Genomic DNA, 6,302 nt, shown 5'->3' with positions numbered 1-6,302 from the left:
GTGTTATAGCAGAAGAAGTGTCAGTGTCCTATATGCTGTGAAAGGGAGGCAGAAATTCGTAGCACCTGATTGCTGAGTCCCAGAGGCTCTAGTCTGTGTCAGACTGACTCATTCAGCAGAGGTGAAACAGGGACAAGTTTCTTTGCTAGCATCTCATGAGATTGGTATACTGTTATCCCTCACAAAAAAAAAAAAAGCCCAAAATACTCCTGTGATTTTGAAGGGAGCTGGAGTAGGCCCTGTGAAGGTGAAACACAGCTATGGGAGAACATACATCTCCTCCATAAATATCTTGGAGAATATTTCCATGCTTTTCCCTTTGTGAGGTGAGGTCTGTGGGTCAACATGATGCGGTTTGTTTACTTGTACCCTCGCTGCCCCTGGATCCAGAAAGCATTTCAGGATTTTGGTAAATCAAGGCTTTAATTTACTATCAAATTCTTATCATGGTGAAATTTCCTTTGAAATCAATGGAGATAAGTAAGTAGTTAGTGCTGTCAGGCCCATCACTCTGTGGGATTATCTTAAAAAAGATTTCCTATGTCCTACAATATCATCCACTAGCAACTTGAAGTGGAAATAAATGTGAGAACAACAAATTGCATTAAAAAAAAAATTCCAGTTGCCTAGAAATGCTCTACAACCCTACAAATATTTTCAGATAGCCTCAAAGGCTCTAGATAGATTTACAAGGCTTTATATAGATTTTCTTCTTACAGCACCTAATTTTAGGCTTAAAATCAACATATTTCTATATGTTACATAGACACAGAGCAACTGCAGCTTTTGGCTAACTGTTCATCATCTATACACTAAATCTGTTTTTTAAATTCCAAGAAGTCACTGTGATATTACAGATTTATTGAATTTTGAGAAGTGAAACAATGAAAGTGTGGTCCAAGAATGCAGGATAGCAAGGCCAGAAATACCATGGTGTTAATGAGGCATTCAGAGCCAGTGAATCTCTGTAGCAGCCCCTTTATTTTCTCTGATATATTCCAATGAGACTGTGCCAACGCCCCATCCCCAACCAGTTTGGTCAAGACTTGAAAAATGGTGACTGGGAGAGTCAAGGTGTTAGTCCCAACTAGGGAAGAGAGCACCAGCAACCTTGAAGACCCTGAAGGAGCTGCTGTCCACTGCCTCACTGCTAAGGATGTACAGGGCTGAGGGATGCCGTGGGTGACTGCACTGCCAAAATCCCAGAAGAGGGATGTCATGGAGGAGCGAGATGTGAATTCCAGAGCTGCTGCTCCTGATGTCTGAAGCAGCTCAGCCCTGAAGGTCAGCTTGGTGCTCGGTCCAGAGAAAAAGAGGTGGGAGGTGAAGAAGAGAAAAGGGAAAGAATAGGAGGAGGGGAAGACAATAAATATGTATTTTTTTAGAGGTTTCCAAACTACCAAAATGTATTTATTTAATACCATTGTGGGAGGATTTTCCGTGGCCAATTAACTGAAATCCTATAAAAAGGGTATCAGTCTCTATAAGCCATTTAGGGACCCTGATGGTCTGAAATGTTCCATTCAGACACCTTTCCCTTTGTCTGGTAAGTGTTACAAACTGGCTCTTCTGCTCATCAGAAAAGGTCTTCTTTAAAAAAAACAGCAACAACAAAAAATTTTTCCTTGTGAGAAATTTGTCTCTTTGTATTCATTTGCTAATACGTGCAAATGATATTATCCAAGTAAATATCAGTGACTTAATAAGTATACCTGATTACAATGATATAGCTGTGCAAGAAGGTAAGCTGTGCTATTTCATGTCAGTCCCATAGAGTGTAATGATCATTTTCAGTATTCTAATGAAAAAAAATCCATCAGAAAAATTGGACTGTATTGCATTGTATTTCCAAATGTTAAGATAACTTTTGTGTAGCATTAAAAAAGGAACATTAGTTAGCAAATATTTCATCTGGGCTTGTAGCTAGATATCAGGTTCTGAACACTAGTTCAATATTGCATGTGTGATCTGTAATGTATATTGTGTGGTCTATACTGAGAAGCAGCTGGAAGAGAGAGAAAAAGAAAGAGCACAACATCACCTGTGGGCTTTTCCTTGATGGAGTAGGCTTCTTACCGTTCAGCTGGACTAAGGTAATAGCTCTGTAGCAGATAAAATGGGAAGATTGCTTGTAGTCTTAATCTTTTCTTTCCCCTCTTTAGACTCCTCCTACTTTTTAAGTGTGTGTATTGCATTTCTGAAATACAGTTTTTGGCATATGCAGTAGACTTTGCACTGGAGCTTTAGTGTAAGCCATATTTCTTCCCTAACTGCATCCTCAGTGAGAGCTGTAAGAGAGTCAACAGGCATGCAGGCTTTTGAGTGGCACAGTAAATTTCTGTGCTGAAGATCAGACCTTGCTGATGTAGGGAACTTCTTACAGATATTATGACAGTGCATAATTTTCATATTTCAATTTACAGTACTAGAGTTCCACAGGATGAATGCATTTGCAAGGAATTAGAAGATATTACTCTCAGATTAGGGCAGCTTTTTATTACTTTTAAAGTGTTTGTCAGATAGGGTGTCCTAAACCATGCATTCCTTGCATGGAATAAACATTATTTTCCTGGAGTTTGTCTACCATCCAGAGGGACATTAGGAAGGGAAGGAGGGGAAGAGTTACGATTTGTTACAGGAGAAACAGAGTGATTGCGCCAAGTGATCTCATGTCCCATTTCAGGCAACCCCTGCGCGGTTGTGCTGCTTGGGGGTGGTGTGACTTTTACTGCTTTGAGCATTTCTGGCTGGCAGTTGTTTCATCCCGCTGCCTGAACTCTCCTTGGTAAGAGCTGCAAAGTAAAAGAAATATTAATTTTTAGCTGTATGCAGATTTTCTAAATCTGGATAAAACTTCTGTGGGATAAAGCTGTTTTCTCACCTTGTCTGAAAGGGCCATGGTAGACAAAGGATGTGTAGGGTTTCCTTTAAAAAAATCACTAAACTTTTTCAGCAGAAAGTCTTAAATAACTCTAAACATAGTTAGTGAAACTATGAATTCTCCTGTATTGGACAAACATCACACAGAGAGAAAGTTAAGGTTGCCAAAATGATCACTGCAAAGGTAGGAAAGCATAAACTGGAAGTTTCCTGAGCAATGTTAAATTGTGCTCCCTCTTGCATGTTAACTACAGACTTGTCTTTAATGACTTTCTAATTTTTCCCATGGCAACTCTGTGTCATGCATAAACAGGGTGTACGGGTGGCAAAATTGGTGCTGACAAGCAGTTCTGAATCTGCCAACTTCCAAATGATGGATTTTGCAGCTTTGTTGTGTGTTTTATTCCATTATTTGAAAAATTTGTTTCCATTTCCGTAACAACTGGTATTAAAGGGTCTGTGAAGAATTAGTTGGAGCAGAACTCCTGTGCTGGGTTTTGACAAAAATGAAATATGAACTGAATCCAGGCCCTTGATATTTGTAAATGAAAGAAGGCACAGGAAAGAAATTGCTTTCAAGAATTCAAATTCTGAAAGAAATTGAGTACTTGAAAGCATTTTCTTTACTAGGAGTAATGTAAAGAATTCATTTCCTTAATAAGAAATGTGAGATCTCAGCATTTTCTCAAAATGAAGTTACAGTCTGATCTTGAGGAATCACGGATGTGGCAGCCTCTGTTAAAGTCAGGAAGAATTTGGGATGTTGGGCAAGTCGGCATTTGTCTAGAACCCCATTAGTTAAATGTTGTAACAGTGAAAAGGTTTTTTAAAAGGTAAAAACTATGTAGACCAGCTTCTAGGTATAGAAACTGTTTAAGCTTTTGTATTTCTGTTCCTGGACTATCGCTGAGTGAGCACTATGTCACTTTATTGCCTCAACATTCTGTTCTTTGTGTCTGGAGACTTAGTTAAAAATTGTTAATGCTATGTTTTTGTGTGGCCTCTGCAGATACTACAGATATTGTCCTGTTGCTTCCTGGCCAACAGGACACAGAAAATTACACATTTCCTTACATGAAAGACTTTATTAGCAAATTGATATACAATCTGCCACTGGAATCTAACCAATACCGTCTTGCACTTGTTCAGTACAACGATGATGATCATGAAGAGTTTGAACTGGACACATACAAAACAAAGAAGCATATGTTGATGCATGTGCAAGAAATGCAAGCATTGCAAGGTGGGCCGCTAAAAACTGGCAATGCCCTCCGTTACATTTATGAAAGGTATTTTGAAGAACCAGTTAATGGAGCAGATAGAAATCAGGTTTTAGTGGTGCTGTCTTCTTTGCCTTCTGAAGATGATGTGGAAGAGTCAACGAAAATGTTACAAGACTAGAGTAAAAGTGATAGTCCTTGGGATACATGAAGCTGTGACACAACAACTGAGCTTGATGGCTACACAGGCATTCTCTTATTATTTTCCTAAGGAATGGGACCTCCCTCTGTTTTCTAAAAATGTCTTCAATATTATTGCAGAGTTCCAAATGGATAGCATTAAAGAAGTAGAAGGTAAGAAAATCAATAATGTGGGAGATGACATTTAAGGACTTAGACCTTCAGTCTGATGCTAGCCACTCTAGGCATCATGTACCTTCTCATCTCCAGCAACTTGTGTAATGTTCAAGGTACACAGGCTGCTGAAAAACAAAGAACAGGAATGTGTTAGCCAGGGTTTTCAATACTTTGCCTAGCTTTAGCATGTTTTAAAATAGGGAAGTAGGAATATGGATGAGATGGACATACACTCGTGCACATGAAGTTTTGCGCTTGGCATTATTCTTAAAACTTGGTGCTTTTACATGTGTAGGGGTGTGTGTGAGGCACTTGTACTCTGATACTAAGAAGAATGGAGATGAAGTCATCTTTTTTGCTTTTACTCATTGGTAATTGATACAACTAGTATCTGTTAATGAAATACAAATCCTTATGAGGCTATGGACCCTCCACAATTAGTAAATTAATGAACAGTCTTTCAGGACATTTGGCAAGTGTGAATTAAAGGAATTATATTAGACTCTCCATTATCAAATCCTTAATGGTACAGCTAAGAAACTTATACTTTTCATGTAGCATTGAAAATAGATTTGTGTATTGGGATTTTTCTTATATATATATATCAGATGAGTGATTAAAAAATAAAAACCCCTGTACTTGAAGATTTTTAGCATGCATGGTCCAGCCAATATCCTTACATATGTATCTTCTGGATCAATACACTAGAAAATACAGGCAAGAGTTGAAGTTACAAGAATATGCTTCATATAAAACCATAAACACTTCTGCTATTATATCTCCTAGCTTTTTCTGATCTTTTGGTCGTTTATTTTAACTTAAAATGAGGTTTTATCAGTTTGTCTTTCAGTAGCTTGTCATCTTTGGCTAAAAAAAACATTTTTACAAACTTGTTTTACTTTAAAGCAGAAAACCTTGTCTTAGAAAAAAACTAAAAACAACTGTTGATAGTTAATTATAGAAATAGCATAGAAGATGGCCACTAACATTGCTTTATTCTCATCCTTTTTCCACTGCAGTATGTGATGGAGACTTGGTTGCTGACATTGTGTTTATAGTTGATCATGGTACTTCAAAGTCAAACGTTGAAGAGTTAAAAAAATTCCTGCAAAACCTAACATCCTCATTTGATGTGAAGGAGAAATGCATAATTGGCCTGGTGATGTACACTGGACAAGAAGTGGTGTCTCATCTGAACACAGACACAAACAAAGCTGAAATTCTGCAGATAATACAGAACCTTTCTGCTGGATCAGGAAAAGCCAACGCTGGTGCATCTATTAATGTCACGAGGCTAAAACTCTTTACTGAAAGTGCTGGGAACGGAAAGAAGCAAGGGGTAGAGCAAATAGCTGTTCTGGTTACCCACAGACTCTCTCAAGACATGGTGAGTGATGTTGCTACTCTTCTGCGGAGAAGTGGCATGACCGTGTTTGCCATAGGTGTTGAAGATGCTTCTGATCAACAGCTGGTCTAGATAGCCACTCATCCTCAAGAGCAGTATGTTACCAGTCTCAAGGTGTTCTTTGATCTGCAAAGGCAAAATACAGTTTTTCGAAAGAAGCTCTTGAATCAAATACAAAACAAGCTCTGTGTCCTCTCTGAAAGAAAGGAGATTCTCAAAAGAGGTAAAGCTTTCCAAAAAACTTTGGTTCTTTCCAGGTTAAGGGGTTTTAACTGAAGACTATCCTGAACTATGATTGAGGTTTTGAGAACCTTCTCATGTTCTCAAGCTGAACTTTTCAGTTTGAACCTTTGAGAAGAGGAATTTGTATTTAAAGTTGAATATGGATTCACATTTTACTCACTAGCATACTGCTAAAGTTCAGTAGTGTTAAAAACCTG

General features: G+C 38.2%; 1 pseudogene; it reads left to right on the top strand.

The window, feature by feature from the left end:
- The first annotated feature begins 345 nt into the window (after positions 1-345).
- LOC127012682 (collagen alpha-6(VI) chain-like) overlaps positions 346-6,302 on the top strand; it is a 52,342-nt pseudogene continuing 46,385 nt past the window's right edge.

Source organism: Gymnogyps californianus, chromosome 2 (assembly GCF_018139145.2).
Source record: "Gymnogyps californianus isolate 813 chromosome 2, ASM1813914v2, whole genome shotgun sequence".
In the NCBI taxonomy this organism is placed as follows: Eukaryota; Metazoa; Chordata; class Aves; order Accipitriformes; family Cathartidae; genus Gymnogyps; species Gymnogyps californianus.
The sequence above is the reverse complement of the archived record's forward strand: the minus strand, read 5'-3'. Positions and strand labels throughout refer to the sequence as shown.